Genomic DNA, 21,197 nt, shown 5'->3' with positions numbered 1-21,197 from the left:
AGACCACAACTCCCACAAGGCTCTCTGTACTCCCTCCAAAACAGCATGGAGCCACATGACCACCACATTCCGCACTTATTAGCCAACCCTGTAAAGCTCCATAAGTTGTGGCCAGTGCAGACACAGCCTTGCCCATTGAGAGGTCACATTAATCACAGTGTCATTGATGAAGTCACATGCAACTGCAAAGGAAATCCCTGAATCTCAATGGCCAAAATCCAATGTAAATGTTACATTTTCTCAAACCATAAAGGCTCACATCAAAACAACACATGCATGGAGACTCAGTCACCCATCACAAAACACAGGAGGTCAGTACGAAAAGCACAACAGAAACCTTGGATTTGCGGCACCCCAGTTAGAAATTCATAGAAGAATCACAAAAATCCTAGCCTAAACTAAAGTGGATGAGCTACAAGTTACTACCAGAAGACATGTCCTTGTGTATACAATATCTTTACATATGAAATTGTTGCTTACGTCATGTCAATGTATGTACCCCTACATCATGTCCAATTGCTGACAAATTGTCACAAATGCAAAGTAATTGCAATTTCAGAATTCAGGGGATCACAAATGAAAATTGCAAAACATGACCCTTCAATTGGACCCAATGCCGTGGCCCGTAGTGGCGGAGCATGCCTACAGCGATTTTCAAAAATCTAATCCGCTGACGGTTCCCATTGGCTGATGTCTATTCCTCATAGGCGGTAACGTACCGCGGAGGTCAGGAAGCGTCCACCGCTATCCGGCATCATTCCATTTGGGCCAATGCCGGGTCCCGCAGTGGCAGAGCACCCCTACTGCGATTTTCAAATATGTAATCCGCAGGCGGTTCCCATTGGCTGATGGCTATTCCTCATAGGCGGTGACGCACCGTGGAGGTCAGGAAGTGTCCACCGCTATCCGGCATCATTCCATTGGGGCCAATGCCGGGTCCCGCAGTGGCGGAGCAGGCCTACCACGATTATCAAAAATGTAATCCGCTGGCGGTTCCCATTCGCTGATGGCTATTCCTCATAGGCGGTGACGCACCGCGGAGGTCAGGAAGCGTCCACCGCTATCTGGCATTGTCCATTGGGTCCAATGCCGGGCCCTGTAGTGGTGGAGGACGCCTTCCGCAAGAGTCAGTAAAAACACAAACGAGAAATCATGACGTGGCGGCATAGTAGAAAGACACTCATAGAAAAGTCACAAATATCCTAGCATAAACTGAAGTGGATGAGCAACAAGTTGCTACCAGAGGACAAGTCCTTGTAAATACAATATATCTACATATGAAATTGTTGCTTACGTCATGTTACATTGCTAACGAACAATGTATGTACCTCTACATCATGTTCGACTGCTGACAAACTGTAATGAATGCAAAAAAAATGTCAATATCAAAAGTCATGTCATCTCAAATGAAATGTGCAAAACATGAACATCAAAGTTGTGATGTTTACTGAATATGCTGACAATATAACCTCGGTTCAACAGGTGACTCACTAGCAACAGCAGGCGCCTGTGCCATGGATGAGCCAAGTCAGTCTTACCCCCCGCCCCCCGGAAGGTGAACTCTCGGATGCAGATTCACCGTTTTTTTCGGATGAGCAGGACCCACCTGGGCCCTCCGGCGTTCCCAGGCAAGCTCAGTCTCCAGCCCTCACTGTCCCCACCACCACCACGACTCCCACAACAGCTGCACCTACAACGCTGACACCTGCAACAACGACCTGTGCGGCAGCCACCTCCAACATCACTACCGCTGCCTCTAACACTGTCCCCGTGGCAGTTGCCAACAATACCACCAGCCAGCCTGGAAATGCTGAGGTCAGTGTGCGGGGACGTCAACAGGCAATGCCACAGGTCCGTATCTGTAGGGCAGCTGGGGGACAGTCACAGGAGGACACTGAGACTGACGCCCTGTCCACTGTGGAAACTGTCCTTGGTGCATACCAGCAGAACCAGGGACAGATGGGCCAGATCCTTGAAGAAATACATGAACTCCGCCTGCTGCAGAGGTCCATGGATACACGCTTGTGTCAGATTGCTGAGTACATAGGCCAGCTTGTGGGTGTACTGAGGGACATACATGCTGCTTGAATAGCGACACCCCCTCCCAGTGGCCAGCCTGATGACACTCACAACACCTCAACAGCGGCCACAGGGAGGGGTGAGGCAGAAGGCACACACTCCTCAGACACCTCTGAGCATGCAGCAGGTCCCCCGCCAAACGGCAGAGGGGACGTCCGAGAAAGACCACCGGAGGATCACGTGGTAAAGCACCTTCCAAAACAAGTTCTACGAGCAACCGTTGATGTCACCAGTGTTGCTCAGAGCATTGACTTTGTCGTACATTCGATCTCACATTGCCACAATGATGGGAGTGTTCTGTTGGACTGTGCAATTCCACCATTGCGTGTTGTACCCGGAGTATCCATGTACCAGCATTTTCAACTTCATCCCTCACCTGTCACTCCTGTATAAATAAACACAATTCACACCACTATGCCTTTGTGTCAGTACCATGTTTGTCATAGTAATTTGCATGTTAACTCACATTGCAATGTATCACAAGATTTGAATGCGACAATCCATTGAGAGAGCGGAGGAACCTGGAACAACACAAGAAAATAACAGTGAATTGACATATGATGGCATCGCAGCTGAAGCACAGCACTAAGCAACGCTGTACAAGAAGCATTCCAGATCACACTGGCCAACACCATCACCATGGACAGAAGGGGGATGGAAGCACACTACTTCGCCTCCCAGCACAGTTCAACCCTTACCATCCTGGTAAAAGCACTTCTGTTTAAATGCTTACTTGAATTTCCGTTGGAGTGTTTCTCCAAGGTTGTTGCAGGTTAGTGCTGTGAATCTACAGTCACATGCGTACCTGGATATTATCCGTCATCAGTAGAGGTAAGAAAGTAAATTCTGTGTTTGATGAGAAAGCTGCCACAATACTCTCAGGTCTCTGTTCCTCTCCCTGACCAACTTTGGAGAAACACTTCAGCTACATTTAAAGTAAGCATTTCAACTGAACTGCATTTACCAAGATGCTAAGGGGTGAACTGTGCTGGTAGGTGAAGCTGTGTCCTATCATCACCCCCTAACATCAACATGGACATGACGTAAGTGGTCAAAATTTCACACAGCTGAGCATTATGCAACCCTTAGCAGTGTGCCAACAAGAGCCAGCATCCAAACTCATCATTTTAAATGTCTGTTGGGGAGATTGTTGTGGCCAGTAAGTCAAGTACAGTCACACAGGGATTCTAAGGTAGCATTGATTATTTTTGCCTGTTTTCACAAATGAACACCAGTCCCAGCCAAATGTTCAACGCTAAATCTCCTTTAGTTTTCGGAAGTGATCTAATTTTGAATTACCCAAACAGCTACAGTTTACGGGCAGGCCTCATGTCTACAATAACAGTTTCACTATGTGTCACTTGCTGTAGCAATGTCCTTTGACACCCTCATATGTGAATGTTGATAGTCAGTTGGGGCCTCACATTCCCACTATAAAAGCATATTTCAAAGAGTTAAGTAGGCAGAAAGCACCTTTGTATCTACAACAGGTGGCTTGAACGTCCAGTGAGATATATTCACTGCGAAACAAGACTCTCCAACTCCATTTCGGGGAACTGCTTCACCAAAAATCCAAAACTTTCTGATACTGAAGGCCTTGCACATATCATTTTTAACTTGTGGGCTATTAGCTTTTTACTTCGTTTCAGGCTATTTCAGGAGTACTACCGGGGGTAATTCCAACAATATTTGTAGTGGAATGGGCGGTTTTGCATCATTCCTTTGGCTATTCTGCAGAGTGCTGGTTCACTTACAGCTCTTACACAATGGCTGCCCGTCCTATGGTTCAGCCCAACTCCGGTTAGTTGTAACTGTACCGTGAACGAATGCAGCATATTTTCAGATGTTTGCCATTAGCTGTGTGTCGGGAGGCTCCCGGGGAGCAGGATTTGGGGACACTCACTGACAGCAATGTCCTGCTGCTACAGGTGCAGGACAAGAACAGCCTCTTTAACTATCCCTGGTGGTGGCATTGGGCGGAGATCGGAGGCATGACGTCGGCCTCATGGAACCAATCGAAGGCAACCGCCCGGGAGAAAAAGGAAGCGACCAGCATGGCAAGGGGTGGAGAGACGGCGACAGGAGTGCTAGGAGAGGGGAAGACGCCGTGGATGGAGAGGACTGAAGACGACCCAATCACCACTGAAGCAGACGTCGCCCAGACGGTCTATGAAAACGCTGTGACGATGCAAGGACATCAACACCGCGCTTTGCCGCGCCACGCTCCAGGAGGAGGGTGACTGGAGCAGGTACGTCTGCGTCTACGGGGGCTTACTAACGCACGGGGAGGGAACGGTTAGTTTGTGGGGTAGACACCACTTTTTCTCTTCTGGTCTCCACGCCCCCTCCCTCTGTTCAGAATAGTGGACGGCAACCACTGACCCGTGGTTTGTTTTTCATTTTTTTTTTGTTCTTTCCTGCAACTTCCTGGACTCCTGGACTTCACTGGACAACGCCTGGGAACCTACCCCTCCCGACTTCCCTGAAACCGGTGCACCAAGGAAGGACTTCCGCTAACCGGACTTCCTTTTTTTTTGTTATCTCTGACTAAACAGTGGTGCTAATAAACCATTCCTCAAATCCGAGTTCCAAGCGTATAAGCAACTACCTCCCCCCTCGCCGGCAATTGACAAAGTGGTAGAGAATGCGGGCGGCCCTCCTCTGAAACAAGATGGAGCAAATGATTGCCCAGATGAGAGAGGCCCAGAGTAAACTGGAGTGGGCCATGGAGAAGTCCGCCAATCAAGCTGAGATGGACAGGGCTGTGTTTACCTCGGCTATACAATCCCAAGCAGAGAACGTCACGAAGCTGGCGAAAGGACAAACACAACTCCTGTAGGTCTTGGGACAAGGGAGAGCTCCTGCCTTGCCAGGAACAGTGATACCATTACAGAAATTTGTCCCCGGAGATGATCCTGTTTCTTTTTTCTTGAACTTCGAACGGGCTGCCAGGGCCAGTTCCTGGCCTGCTGACCGTTGGCCTTTCTACCTGGCACCCCGCTCATGGGTGAAGCTCAGGCGGCTTATCAAATATCGTGATGGGACAGCCGCTTATGGGCACGTTAAACAATTCATACTCGACCGTCTGGGGGTCGATGATAAAGCTCACCGTCTTCGCTTCAGGAGAGAAAGGGGCTTGGCAGGAGACACCCCAAAGACTCTTTTTTATAAAATAAAGGATGCTGCAGACCGCTGGCTGAAGCGTCTGGATTCAACGCACGAAGAGACAATGGACAAGAGATAATGGACAAAATATACCTCGAGTAATACCTAGAGGCGCTACCCTATGGGACTCGGAGGTGGCTACGCCAGCATGCTGGCTTAACCCTCGAACTTGCGGTAGAAAAGGCCACGCCCTATGCAAGGGCACAGAATATAAGTCTTGTGAGAGAGCCTGAGAAAAACCCAAGACCTCTCCAAGGCGCTCGAAGCGAAAGGAAAACAATCAGACCTCCCTTTGAGCCTCCAAAACCACGTCCGGGTCGATCAGAAACGGCCCCTCCCACAGGCCCCCAATGTTTCGAGTGTGGGGAGTGGGGACATATTGCCAGGTTCTGCAGGAGGAGGAAGGAGAAAATAGAGGACGAACCCATGGACGTCAGTTATTTTCCCCAGTCCATACTGTATGCCCAGGAGACCGGTCCTGTATACTATGTGAGTTTGTTTTTAAATAATCAACCCATATCCGCACTCTTGGACTCAGGCTGTAGACACTCTGTTATACAGCAGGAGCTTGTACCTCCCTCTTCTTTTCTCCCTGGGAAACATGTCAGCATTCGGTCTGTACATGGTGACATTAAGGACTACCCCCTATCCAGAATCCGACTCCAAACCAAGCAGGGTCTGAAAGTTACCACTGACGTAGGGGCTACCATCTCTCCCTGAGCCTCTTATCTTAGGTATAGATAATCTGTGGTTTACTGGTTTGATGTTTGAAACACTGAAAAACAGCCCGACTACCTGAATACCACAGAACAGCCTTTTGGTCTCTGAGCCATGGGCTATAGATAATCACTTTAGAACCGCCCAACTCAACGACAGCAGTCTCAGCCATGCCTGGCAGAGCGCCAAAGACGCCCTTTTGTCCCCGAGGGAGCAATACCCTTGTTTTGTGGAAATGAATGGCCTTTTATATCGCGTAGGCAAGGAAGGTGACGAACCCCAACTGCTAGTGCCCACAGACTTCAGGGACCAAGACTTGTTCTTTGCGCATTCTCACCTCCTTGCGGGGCATTGTGGCACCGAAAAGACATCACACTCCATACTCCGAAGTTTCTATTGGCCAGGGATATATGCCCAAGTACAAAAGAACTGTCAGGAGTGCCCGATTTGTCAGAAGAAAAACCCGTATATACCTCCAAAGGCACCCTTAAATCCACTCCCTATCCTAGGTAAAGCTTTTGATAGGGTCGGTATGGATATTATAGGTCCCCTCCCCAAGTCGACAAAGGGTTTCTAATATGTCCTCATGTTAGTTGACTACTCAACCCGGTATCCCGAAGCCTTTCCCTTACTCTCTGCCAACACCACCACCATAGCACAGAGACTCATAGAGGTATTCTCCAGGATGGGTTTTCCCCGGGACATATAACGGATCAGGGAACCCCCTTAGTTTCAAGACTTATGAGGCAGGTCTTTAAGCAACTTAATATCAGACATATAAAAACGTCCGTGTACCATCCCCAGACCGACGGTCTGGTGGAGCGGTACAATGGCAAACTCAAACTCACCCTGAAAAAGCTCCTTACCCGGGGACGGGAAAAATTGGGAGCAGCTCCTTCCATTGGCCCTGTTTGTCATCAGAAGCCAAGTACAGAGTAGTTTAGGGATATCCCCATTTGAGCTTCTCATTGGAAGGAAGCCCCGTACCCTCTTGAACATCGCGAAAGAGAGCTGGAAAAAGGATAGCATTCAGGAAGCCCAGGCTTTGTTGGAATACACCAACCAAGTCAAAGCCCGCCTTCGCAAATTGAGGACCCTCGCCCATGAGTCCCTGGAGAGGGCTCAAACAAAACAAAAACAGTCCTCTGACAAAGGGAAACGATTGAGAGAGTTAAAAACCGGGGACTGGGTGTTGATACTGCTTTCCTCATCCACCCATAAACTAAAAAAAGAGTGGCAGAGCCCTTTTCCGGTGAAACAGAGGGTAGGCAAGACCACTTATATACTGGTACTTTCCGCAACTAAAACTCAGATGTATCACATCAATCTTCTTAAGAAGTGGCTAGGACCACCACCAAAGAAGGCCCACATGGTTTCCACGGTGCAAACCCGGTTGTCCACCGTTAAGGACACCATCATTAACGATTACCTGGCCGAGGATCACAAAAAGGGTATATACACCCTGCTTCATTCCTTTCAGGATATCTTTTCGGACCAACCTGGGAGAACCCATCTGGCAATTCACTCCATCCCCACCCAAGAGGGTGTTACAGTAAAGCAGCGACCCTACAGGGTCCCCGAGGCCCGATGGCTGGGTCTTCAGAAGGAGGTTATACAGATGCTAGAGCCTGGGGTTATAGTTCCCTCCCGTAGTGACTGGTGCTCCCCAATTGTGTTGGTACCAAAACCGGATGGCAGTATCCGGTTTGGATCGACTTCCGAGCCGTGAACCGTATTTCCAAGCACGATGGTTATCCCCTTCCCAGGGTGGATGAACTGATTGAGCGCCTAGGTGAGGCTCAGTACATCTCCACTATCGACCTCACCAAGGGTTATTAGCAGATACCCCTGCATCCCAACAATCAGGAGAAAACAGCCTTCTCCACACCTGACGGTCTATTCCACTTCACCGTCCTGCCTTTTGGCTTGCATGGGGCGCCAGCCAGTTTCCAAAGACTGATGGATACCCTCTTAGCACAACATCTGGCCTATGCCTCTGCATACCTTGATGACATAGTGGTATATAGTAGGACCAGGGAAGAATACCTAAGCCATTTAGGGGCTATCTTCAATGAACTCAGAGCCGCAGGATTGCATATGAATGCAAAACAATCCAGTTTTGCTTATCAGAAGGTGAAATATCTGGGGTATATGCTGGGGAAAGGTCTGATAGAACCACAAATAGAAAAGTGAAGACTTTACACAATGGCATGATGACATAGTGGTATATAGTAGGACCAGGGAAGAATACCTAAGCCATTTAGGGGCTATCTTCAATGAACTCAGAGCCGCAGGATTGCATATGAATGCAAAACAATCCAGTTTTGCTTATCAGAAGGTGAAATATCTGGGGTATATGCTGGGGAAAGGTCTGATAGAACCACAAATAGAAAAGTGAAGACTTTACACAATGGCGACACACGCCGGTTTCACAACGGGGTCCCGAGGTGTGGGCATTCTATTACGATGTACCTTTCAGCTCGTCATCGAACACACCTGGACTGATCCGCTGGGACGCTTCGCGGCACTCTCCGGGAGATGGGAGGGGCGCACACTCAACATGTTAACGGTTTATATCCCACCAGGTCTCCAAACCCAGTCATACCAAGATTTGAGTAGGCATACTGGGTGGAGACTTTAACGCAGTGGTATCGGGGAGGCTTGACCGACACCCACCCCGAGACATCACTACTGGGCAAACCTGGCTCTCTAATTTCCTTGAAGCATTTGGCCTAGTAGACCTCTGGCGAATGCGCCATCCGGACCTCCAACAATACACATTCTTCTCAGGCTCCCACCACACCCTCTCCAGGATAGACTACGTCCTTATGCCTTTGCAACACGACACTACCATTCAGGAGATCAAGCACCTGGCTCGGGCATATCCGACCACTCCCCCATATGGGCCCAAATTTCTGTAGGAGTGAAAAAGGTAGGCTGTATAGCGCCTATAAACCCCTGGTATCTTCATAATCCAGAGACCAAAACTGTGATAACCCGCACAATCGACCAATACTTTCAGGAAAACGAGGGGATGGTAGAGTCCCATACTACCCTTTGGGAGGCGTTTAAAACAGAGCTCAGGGGAAACGCCCTCTCAGCCATAGCAGGGCAGCGCAATGAAATAGAAAAGCAAATGCTCACTATCGAAAGGCTGCCAAATCCAAGGCATTAGCGACGGAAGCCGCTAAAATCATCGCGAGAGATAGGGATGGGCGACTATACGACCAGGGAGACAAAGCGGGCAAACCGATAGCATGGCTGGACAAAAAAGAGAAGGCGCAGAGAGTAGTGGCGGAGCTCCAAGACAATTCGGGCACTCTGTTAACTGAACCTCAGGAAATAGTCCGTGAGTTCGCTGCGCATTTTAAACTAGTGTACCAAAGGGGATCGGAGCTCCCGGAAGAGGACTCTTCTACGCTGTTAGCTGACATCCGACCTACCCTCTCTGATCCAGACCGAGAGGCACTGGAGAGTGCACTCACTGATAATGAACTGGCTCTCCGGGATCTCCGGCCCGGGAAAGACCTGTGACCATATGGTCTACCGATAGAGCTGACCCTTACCTGAAGCATATGTTTGAGAAAAGCATTGGGAATGCTGCAGAGAGATCAGCGCATCGCCACGTTGGTGGCCATCCCTAAGGAAGGGAAACCCAAAGATGAATGTACCTCCTATAGGCCAATCTCACTGTTAAATGCCGAACCCAAAATCCTTGCAAAGCTTCTCGCAAATAGGCTTAATCCGATAATAAACAAATTGATCCACCCAGACCAATCGGGCTTCATGCCACACCGCAACACCGCACTGAACCGGAGGCGGCTCCACGGCGTGTTGGGGCGTTGCCACACAATCCAGGAAGACACAGTGGTGGTCTCATTGGATGCCACAATGGCATTCGACACGCTTGAGTGAACATACCTGATGGCGGTCCTCAAAAAGTTGGCCCTAACTTTATTGGATGGGTGCGGCTCCTCTATACGGAACCGTTGGCCCAAGTAGTAGTCAACAACAAAATATCCGAGGTGTTCAACCTGGGAAGGGGGACGCGACAGGGCTGGCCACTCTCGCCCTTGCTTTTTGCCCTCTCCCTTGAGCCCCTCGCGGCTTGGATACAACAGGATTCCTCGATACGGGGATTCAAATGGGCCGAGGGGTGGGAGGACTGGATCTCGCTCTATGCAGACGACATCCTGTTGTATCTCGCCTCTCCCTATAAGTCACTAAGAGTGGCCTTGGACATATTCACCAGTTTTGGGAGAAACACTGGCTACAGCATTAACTGGGGTAAATCGTTGCTCTATGTCCTGCCGGGTACCCCCCTCCCATTCCACACTGCTGCCTGATTCAAACAGTCACAGAGGGGTTCAAATATCTCGGTATTTTCATCACCACTGATGCGACAACCCGCTATGAGCGGAATCTCCTCCCACCCTTGCAGAGGTTTAAACGAGACACCTCCACCTGGAAAAGGCTCCTGCTGTCCCTGTTGGGACGGGCGACTCTTTTTAAGATGAAGGCACTGCCGCGTTTCCTATACGCCCTCCAGAACTACCCGGACTTAGTCCCACAGAGGTATTTTAAAGAAATTGAAGCCACCCAGAGGAACCTACTATGGGACGGGACACCGCGTATCTTGCTCCACAAATTGACACTTGGCTGGTACGATGGGGGGATAGCGCTCCCGGACATCAGGAAATACTACTGGGCAGCACACCTCTCAGCCATCAATCAAGGTACATACCGTAGTGGTGACGACCCCGGCTATGGGATGGATAGATGGCTTCTCCCGGGTGGGAATTTTGAGGCGGCGCTTTATTCCAGACCGAATAAATATCTCCTTACAGTGCCCACAAGACACTCGGTCCAACTCTGGCACATAGTAAGCCGCAACCTGGGATGGGCTTACGCTGGCTACCCCACGCTGGGTTTCTGAACGGCTGGGCACACTGGGTCGGACTAAAGGGTTTGATATATGGGACCTGATAGGGATCTCCCTCATAAAAGACCTCTGGGGACCTGGTGGCATAGTGTTGTTTGCCTCACTACAGCAGACATATGAACTAGCAAATACGGAGTACTTCAGGTATGCGCAGGTTAAACACTCACTTCAGGCCAATATTCCAACGGGAACCTCCCTCCCGGAGTCCTCCCCACTAGAGGACAGGCTGCTTGACGGTTACCTGCCGGAAAAGGCCATCTCTCTCACATATAAAAAACTCATACACCACACCCTCGACCCCCCTAGTCGGATTAAGGGAAAAGTGGGAGAGGGGCGGCCTGGAGATAGATGATGAGGAATGGAGGGAGGCGCTCTCTTCCTCAAAGGAAGTGGCCATTTCAGCTAAACTGAGGCTGATTCAATTGAAGATACTGCACCAAGTGTACTTCTCTGGTCACCGACTGGTGTTGATGGGCAGGAGTGAAGAGGGGTTGTGTAGAAGTAGAAGTGAAGGGACATTTATGTATTTACTCAGGGAGTGCCCCTTGGTACAGCCTACTGGACACAGGTGCATGAATGTATGAGCACAGTCTGGGGGGTAGAAATGCGGCTTGAAGCCAAAAGGTGTCTATTAAATATCTGGGAGCCCACGGATCTAACTGCAAAGGGTAGAATATGGGCGACGCTTGGACATATTATAGCGAAAGATAACATTGCACGCCTTTGGGGGACAGTGACACCGCCAACGCTCAGCGCATGGAAAAAAGACATGGACTGGTGCATGCTGCGGGAGAAAACAGTATATGTGGCCCGGGGCTGCCCCCGGAAGTGGATAGCAATATGGACAAAATGGAATATGTACCGTGGAAATTTATGTGAACACCCAATAATCCCATCCCTTGACGAACCACTAACGCCCTAATTGATATGAAATGTGACCATCTTGATCTGTATAACATGAACATTTGTGACATCTCTGTGCGAGTCTGAATTTGTGACACTGACACAAGTAATGATTTCTTGTATGCAATGACCATCTGTTCTGCTTGGGTTTTCGGATCAGATAGAACCCGCTCATCAGAGCCTTTCTAACCCAGCCAGAACGTTACCCTCTCCCTAGGGCCTATTCACAACAAGTAACCACAGATATATATACCACCTAAGGACAGGGAATTCCTACTATATATATATATATATATATATATATATATCTAGACCTCTTATAATACAAGTGGCGGCCTCGCGATCCCAGACGGACCCAGGACTTCCTACCCAGACGGCAGCCTTAGCCTCGCGGTCCCAGACGGACCCAGGACTTCCTACCCAGACGGCAGCCTTAGCCTCGCGGTCCCAGACGGACCCAGGACTTCCTACCCAGACGGCAGCCTTAGCCTCGCGGTCCCAGACGGACCCAGGACTTCCTACCCAGACGGCAGCCTTAGCCTCGCGGTCCCAGACGGACCCAGGACTTCCTACCCAGACGGCAGCCTTAGCCTCGCGGTCCCAGACGGACCCAGGACTTCCTACCCAGACGGCAGCCTCAATACAAGTTCATCCTATGATTACCATAACATACAGCAGGGGAATCAGTTTTACTATTTATCAGATCACACAGGAACTGCCAGTTTGAGCACAACCTGTTCTCTGGTTCGAGGGGTTCCTCTCTCCCTTATTCAGTTACCACTTACCTGATCAGGGTTAACATCTGTTCATGTCAAGTCACAGCTGACTAGAAGAATAGGCTACCCTCTTATACAAGAACACGCAGCACATGTTGATTCACTACAAACTGGATACTTTATTATTTATTATATACGCAATCACATAACATTACTGTGTAACACATAACCTGCAAAGAAAAGTGAAAGATTAGGTTGTACACTCTAATAAGAAAGGGGTCGACATCACCTTAGTCGTGTGTAGCCTGCACTCAATGGTCATCTAGGTTCCCTTCTCGTCTGTGCCTCGGCTCGCCTGGAGGTCACACCTCCGTAGCTCCCTTCTCCGAGTCACTGGGACCTCTTCCTCATCGGCTACTCTCTCCTCTCTGGCAATTCTGCTAGAAGAGTATCTGTCTCTCGGTTTTTCTCCGCCTTCAAGTTTGTCATCTGTCTTCCCTGGAATAAGTAGTAGCTTTACTGCTAACGGCTAGATGCCGCCTACGGACTGAAGTAAGTGCATCGTAACTGCCTCAGACTTTTACTAATATAGAGGTGCATTTCCTCATGGAAAATTCCGGCCCGTAACCTGCCGCCCACCAAATTCTTGTACCTCCCCGTGCCAAGGACACTTTCCCAGCCGGCCGGCCTGATGTAGCGTCTTCGGCATGAAGAAAAATACAATCCTTCGATAAGGGCCGGTCTGAACCGGTTCTCTCCAAGCGAATAACACCTCATAACTAAAACATCCCCTTTAACCTAGAAGCATCTCAAGCTGCCGGAGCAGAAAGAAAGATGGAGTCTCTCCCGTTTGAGGCCTACCAGGCCTGAATTCAGCACGGCTCCATGAAATACCCTCACTACAGGGCAGGTTATCCCTAATACTAACGAATCTATCCCCTAGGATATGTGTGCAAGCCCTAATCTATGGGGAAGAACACAGGATCATGTCGAAGTGCCTAGTAAATAGACTTCATTCACTACTCTAACCCTTAGGCTTGAATGGTAAAGAGACTGAAGTCACCCTAATCACCCATCAACACAATAGGGCCGGGAAAATCGAGCAGTACATTTCACCCTTGACTTCAGTCTATTATACATTCATTAAACAGAACTAACATCTGTGGAAGAATAATATGAAACAAAGCTAACTGATCTATGTCTAGTACCAAATGTGCAAAATTGAAGTAGTGAAGGAATACACTGAATAAAGCAACAAATAGAAATCAAAACAGCGATGGTAATTAGAATACCTCCTAATATTCGACGTAACAGATACAAATCAGGTAACCAATTAAAGAGCCAGTCAAACCAGCCCTGGTCAATGTGTTTTCTAACTTCCTCCGTCAAGTCATGTAGCCTGTCAATGTGAGCGCGAATAGATTGTGTATGATCAGACAAGTTAAAACAACAAAGACCCTCAAAATCGGAACAGTCGTGTCCATGTTTAAGCAAAAGATAATCAATGGCCGCTCGATTTTGCAAGATGGCTCTCCGTTCACCCTGGGCGTCTAACAGCATGTCAGACAGGACTGTAGAAGTATGATTAATGGATTTTACCATCCAGCAGGCCATTTTCTCAATAGATTTAGCATTATAAACCGCCAAAGCAGGAACACCAATAATTGAAATAGCCAGGCTAAGGTATTCAGACTTGGAATATAAATGCAAAGATGAGTCACAATCCTCCTGTAACATCACTGTATCTCGAATCACACGAGAATTGGCATTCGGATGTGACGAGAACATCAGTAAACTGAGTCTCGTAATGGCACAGGGGCCACCAGAAATATTTGCGGGGACATATGGCCAGGAAGTATTACCACATGAGAAAAGCCATCCGGCAGGTAGCAACATCGTGCGATAATGACTAGGGGTAACTACCAAACTCTTGCAAGTCATATTGTTCTGGACCGAAGCACATGTTTTCGGTGTCCTTTGAAAGCACAAAGTTCGCTCATGAAGGGTGAAGGAAGTAGCACCTTTCAATTTTAGACGCAGACATTCAGAAATTGCCCTAGGATTACACGTAAGGAAAAAACACATATCTCCTTGTGTGATATTATAGGTAACTATTTGGGACTGGACGGGGGGTATCTGGTCTGGTAGTTCAGTACATAAGGGGCAATACGCATGGGTGGCAAAATCGCCCAGAAGAACATTGGGGCGAGCCTTTGAAATGTTGAAAATATTAGTTAAAGTTTCCAGCGAAGCAGGGACAGCAACCAGACAGGTCGCTAAGATGTCGTGTACAGATCTCATCGGCGTCAAACAAAAGTGAGGGGCATCGGTCACCCTTTTCGCCAGTAGGGTCCAAAAGTTCGATGACGAATCCCACGCAGCGAGGGAACGCGACACTCGGGTGCGTAGCTCATCCGGGGTTGACGGGATTCCTCCTCTCTCGTCGAACCAACCCGAAAATAGTCCGACGACGACACATCCTGCAGCAACAATCCAAAGAATGATCTGAAAGAGAATCAAATACAGGCATTAATCATTCTCGTAAGTAACATTTGTCAGCCGGGACCGCTTCCCAGCTATCTTTCCCTGGTCTCATAACTAAAATGGTGTTATCATGACCGGTGGCGATGACCTCTGCCTGTTCAGGGGGAGTCTTAGGCGACTGCACCCAAACCCTGGCCCCAGGGTTATCTGTGGAGCCAAAACCTTTCTGGCCTCGTACAGTTAGCAAAGTTGGGGCAGTGCCTTTTACCATCCCACCACTGAAGACAGGCATTATGAGTAATTGAGCCACTCGGTCAGTTCGATGGATCAGCAAGTCAGCCTCACTGCTATTCAGCAGGAGCACCTTAATCTCTCCATGATAATCACTGTCAATGACCCCTCCAAGTACCTGAATGCCTTTTACAGCCAGTCCCGATCTAGGGGTGATTAATCCAAAATTCCCGGGTGGTATATGAAAACCAACACCGGTCGCGATGATGACCCGATCTTTACCTTTTATAACGGTGTCATCCATGGCATGCAAGTCTAAACCTGCCGACCCTGGGGTCGCTCTACATGGAGCCAAAGCTCCGGGAGTAATTTCCCAGTACATCACAGTCTCTCTGATTTCATTTGGCTGAGCATTAACATTCGGAGGGAACAAACGCATAAGTGGAGATTCAGCATTTAGAAAAGGACGATTATTCAAAATTAATAGCGCTTGGGACAAAAAGTCTCGCCAATTCTTATATTTGTCACCTGTTAATTTACGCAGCTGCCCCTTCAGCAGACCATTCAATCTCTCCACAAGACCCGAGGCCTGTGGATAGTATGGGACATGAAATACCCAGTCAATATTGTTTTCCACACAGAATTCCTGTACCAATCTTCCACGAAAATGGGATGCATTATCAGATTGAATTTGGAATGGCACACCATAATACATGATAATCAATTCCAATGTTTTAATGGTATTCAATTGGGTAGCTTGCTTACAGGGAAGGGCTACCAACAGGCCACTGTATGTATCAACAATAGTGCAAACATATTGACAATTCCTACTCATGGGAAGTGGACCGATGTAATCAATTTGCCAAATTTGAGCGGGCAGTTTCCCGCGATGTAAATGACCTTTAACAATTTGGGGCACTTTGCGCTGTCTGATATGCTGACAAATGGGACAATGTAAAATAACATTCTTGATCAAATCTAGGGGAATATAAATTCCTCGATCAGCAGCCCACCTGCTAGTGGCTTTCTCTCCAAAATGTCCTGCCTTCTGGTGGGCCCATTTCGCCAATCCCGCAATATCAGAATCTTGCCTGTCCACCACTGCCTCAGCAATTTTAGATTTCTCATCTGCAATGTTATGAAAAAATTTGTCAAGAGAATCTATAGGGGTGTGAGCATCCACATGGAAGATTGTAACAGTACTCTGTGGGAGCATCTCCCAAATCTCTTGCCATAATTCTTTTCCCCACAATTGTTTTGAATGCAATTCCCAATTATGGGAATGCCAAGTCGGTAACCAAACTGCCAGTCCATTGGCAGTAGACCAAGAATCGGTGAAAATATGACATGTGCCAGGTAATTCTTGTTTCAGGACTTGATAAACAGCATAAAGTTCAGCAAATTGACTGCTCTTACCTTCACCAGTTGTGCTCAGCAGTTTTTGTGTGATCGGATTATAGGACACCGCTTTCCAGTGCCGTTTCGTCCCTATGAACCTTGCTGAACCATCCGTAAACCAGACATGGTTTCTGTCCTCCGCGGACAAATCATCAAAAGGTCTACCCCACTTGACAGGAGACTCCTGTACTAAAGGTACGGAACATACATTCTCAGTCTCAGTCGATGGCGCTCGCGCCACCTGCTCATGTAAAGATGCAACTCCTTTTTGTCCCACACGTGCCCTGTCTTGTATATACCATTTCCATTTAATCACACTCGCCTCCTGAGCATGTCCAATTCGGTGAGTTTTCGGCGAACTCATAACCCACTGCATGATAGGAATTTCAGGTCGCAAAACTATATCATGACCCAAAGTCAGTTGCTCGGTATCCACCAGAGCCCAATAACATGCAAGTAACTGTTTCTCAAAAGGTGTATAACGCTCACCAGCATCAGGTAACTTTTTGGTCCAGAAACCCAACGGCACTCTACTCCTGCCTTGCTTCTGCCACAAACTCCAATTCGCATAAAGGCCCTGTACAGACACATTCAAATCTACCTCACCATCACGTACGGGCCATAAATCCAAAGCATGTTGAATTGCCTCTTTTGCTAGGTTGAACGCATCTTGCTGTGGTTTATCCCAATCAAATGCATTCTTTTTACGAGTGACACGGTACAAGGGGGCCAATATTTGACTCAAATGAGGAATATGCTGACGCCAAAAACCAAATAAACCAATGAAGCTTTGGGCTTCTTTCCTATTCCTTGGAACTGCAAAATCAAGAATTTTCTGTTTAACCTGAGGGATCACTTCACGGTGCCCTTCATGCCAATTAATACCCAAAAATTTTACAGCCTGGGACGGGCCTTGTAGTTTATCCGGATTGATTTCCCAACCTTTCTCCGCAGGCACCCAATGACTCTGTCCAATTGGGTCTGAACTTCCTCTTGTGTTTCGCCTTGGATCAAAACATCATCAATATAATGACACATCTGAATTTGTGGATGAACCGGTACCTCAGCCAAATGCTCTGCCACCAGCCGGTGACATATCGTAGGGCTATGCACATAGCCCTGAGGAAGACTTCTAAACGTCATCTGACGCCCATTCCACGTAAAACTGAACTGTTCCTGACACTCAGGGGCAATCGGAATCGAAAAGAAAGCATTAGCAATATAATGGACGCATACCATGTACCTGGATGTTTTTGGATTCTTTCAAGTAGAGTAATGACATCCGGTACTGCAACGGTCAAAGAGGGTGTGTGTTTGTTCAATTCTCGATAATCAACAGTCATACGCCAAGAATTATCATTCTTACGTACAGGCCAAACAGGATTATTCCAAGCAGAAGTAACTGGGGCTATAACACCTGCATCCACCAACTCCTGAATAGTGGTACTAATCTCCTCATGACCACCTGGAATACGATACTGCTTCTGACAAACCACTTTTGTAGCCTGAGGAACTTTTATGGGGGGCATTCGTAAACGACCAACCCGTATAGGCCTGGACGATATATAATGCGTAGTTCCAAATTGGTAACATCCATCATCTAAATGCAAAGTCATTCCTTTCAAAATATCAATTCCAATTATGAATTCCAAGAGTGGCACCACTAGTACAGAGTATTCTTTTCTAGGGATTCTACCTATTCTCATTTCAAGTAAGGTTTGAACTGCGGGAGTTTCCTTTCCACCTAATCCGGTAATTGTAAAAGGCTGACCTTTAAACTTCTTTGATTTTCCATGAATAAGAGTGGCCTCCGCTCCTGTATCTACCAATGCTCGGGCCCTTTGGATATTACGATGTCTCCAATAAATTTCAATATCTACATAGGGTCTATTATCTCTGTGAGCCCATCTGTGTACTGGAGCTTGACCTATTTCCTAGTCATGCTTACTGCATTCTGTGTACCAGGATAAATCAGGATAAAGACTCTCACGTTTCTTAGGTATCGGTACCTCCTGTTCATATCCATTCCCAGTACGAAATGGATTCGTGTCTTCTGCAGTACACTGCTGGTTTCGATCGGCCAAATTATGACGATCCTCTCTCCTCCTCAACTCAGGGGATTGATCCCTATCATCTCTACGTCTGCTGTAAATATAATCATTTTTTCCCCTCTCTCTTTCCTCTTCTCTCTCTCTGTCTCTCTCTCGACGGGGGGACATATCACGTACATAACGTCGATCATCACGACGAACAGAGCGCCCACGGCGGTCGTCATCACCGCTACCGTCAGAACCACCACGATCACACTCAGTCATCCGAACACGCCGGGCACCCTCCTTCCGATCCAAGCCACGTTTGCGAAACAACTCCCACAAACGAGCAGTAGTCTCACCGTCAATGTCCTCCCTCCGCACACCATCGGCCAGAAGACCAGAAAAGATATCACGTCTAGTAAGTTTATTGTCACCAGGAGTACGAGTGTCAGGCCGGGACTGACGTTCAGGTTTAAACCACTCACCCAACTCACCGAGTTGGCGTACCGATTCCAGTACCGTAGATAACACGTTACCAGTTTGATTAATCAATAAAGTCATCATGACCTGCTTATAAGCAACAGGGGAAGAACGAATAATACGATTCCGCACAGAAGATGTCAACGAACCATCAAGCAACCTGTCAGCAGTACCCAGGAAAATTGCCGTTTTCATCACCTCCTCTTTGAGACGTTGTGCAGCGTCGCGCAAAGTATACCATGGTTTGTCATTCACAGGCCAATCAGACTCAGTAGGATACTTTATATTACAACCCTCAGTCGCCAATTGAAGTAAAGAAATTTGACCACCACCATTATAGTTACGAAAATGATCCTGTACAGTAGAATCCGAACTCAAGGAACAAAACTTCAAACAATCGCCATTATCTAACATAATGCCAGCAGCGCCCAGTTCATAAAGGCGCACCATCCATGTGAGTAAGGTCTCACCAGCTCGCTGCCGAAATCGCTGCAAAATATCACTAATTTCTTGTTGAGTAAAGTCCTCTAAAGAGTCTAAAGAAACACCCTGCGGAGCAGCGGGAGACTGCTGCAACTTCCGACGAAAAACTGGATGCACCGAGACCGCGGGATGAGCATCACAAGGAGCTCGACCAGTACACGTAGAGGAACAATCAGTGGAAGAAGCATCAACCCCGCTCGAAGGACGAGCGCAATCACGGGGTGCACCATCAGGGGTGCGAGAAGCAGGCTTACAATCATGGCGGGAGCGAGAGGACTCGCGCTTGACAGATTCCTCACCCGAGGAACAAGAATCACTCGAATTCCAGATATTACCATCCCATTCATCAGGATTCCAATCCAGTCCGGCTTTCGCCACGACCAGACGCACCTTTCGCGTCGAAACCCGACCGCGCCGATTCTTGTATTTATAACGAGCAATTCGCACAGCCGCCCTCTCGGCAATAGTCTGGTAAGTCTCAAGTTTGTCAGCAAGCAACTTATTTTGACACCGCAACAAAGTATGAGAATTCTGAATCTCAACAAAGTGCGCTTCCACATCCTTAAGAGATATCTGTAGCTTCAACAACCTCTCATGCAGAATCCTGTACGCAGACAGAACAATCCAACCTCTGCGCCCCAAAATGGGAATCTCCTCACCCTTCGAGATGGGTGCCTTCTGTAAACAAGTAATCACATTAGCCGGCTCCGCCAGCTCCAAAAAAGAATTCCAATTCTCACTCAAACCAGTAGAATCAGCCCACTCACGGGCTAAGGCTTCATAAGGCGTTGAATCCCATCCGGGAATATCAACGGGCAACTTAAAAGTAGATTTTGACTTTCTAGAAAACATCGTGAAAAAGAAAGAAGAAAAGAAAGAAAAAGAAAAACTATACACACAAGTATACCACAAATAATATACAAACAAAACCACGCACACGCCGAAAGCAAACACGAGACAACACAACGCACACAGGTTTCGAAAACGGTTTGTGACGCCAAATGTTCTGCTTGGGTTTTCGGATCAGATAGAACCCGCTCATCAGAGCCTTTCTAACCCAGCCAGAACGTTACCCTCTCCCTAGGGCCTATTCACAACAAGTAACCACAGATATATATACCACCTAAGGACAGGGAATTCCTACTATATATATATATATATATCTAGACCTCTTATAATACAAGTGGCGGCCTCGCGGTCCCAGACGGACCCAGGACTTCCTACCCAGACGGCAGCCTTAGCCTCGCGGTCCCAGACGGACCCAGGACTTCCTACCCAGACGGCAGCCTTAGCCTCGCGGTCCCAGACGGACCCAGGACTTCCTACCCAGACGGCAGCCTTAGCCTCGCGGTCCCAGACGGACCCAGGACTTCCTACCCAGACGGCAGCCTTAGCCTCGCGGTCCCAGACGGACCCAGGACTTCCTACCCAGACGGCAGCCTTAGCCTCGCGGTCCCAGACGGACCCAGGACTTCCTACCCAGACGGCAGCCTTAGCCTCGCGGTCCCAGACGGACCCAGGACTTCCTACCCAGACGGCAGCCTCAATACAAGTTCATCCTATGAT

The sequence above is a fragment of the Triturus cristatus genome, chromosome 9 (genome assembly GCF_964204655.1).
Source record: "Triturus cristatus chromosome 9, aTriCri1.1, whole genome shotgun sequence".
Lineage (NCBI taxonomy): Eukaryota > Metazoa > Chordata > Amphibia > Caudata > Salamandridae > Triturus > Triturus cristatus.
Note: the sequence above shows the minus strand (reverse complement) of the source record.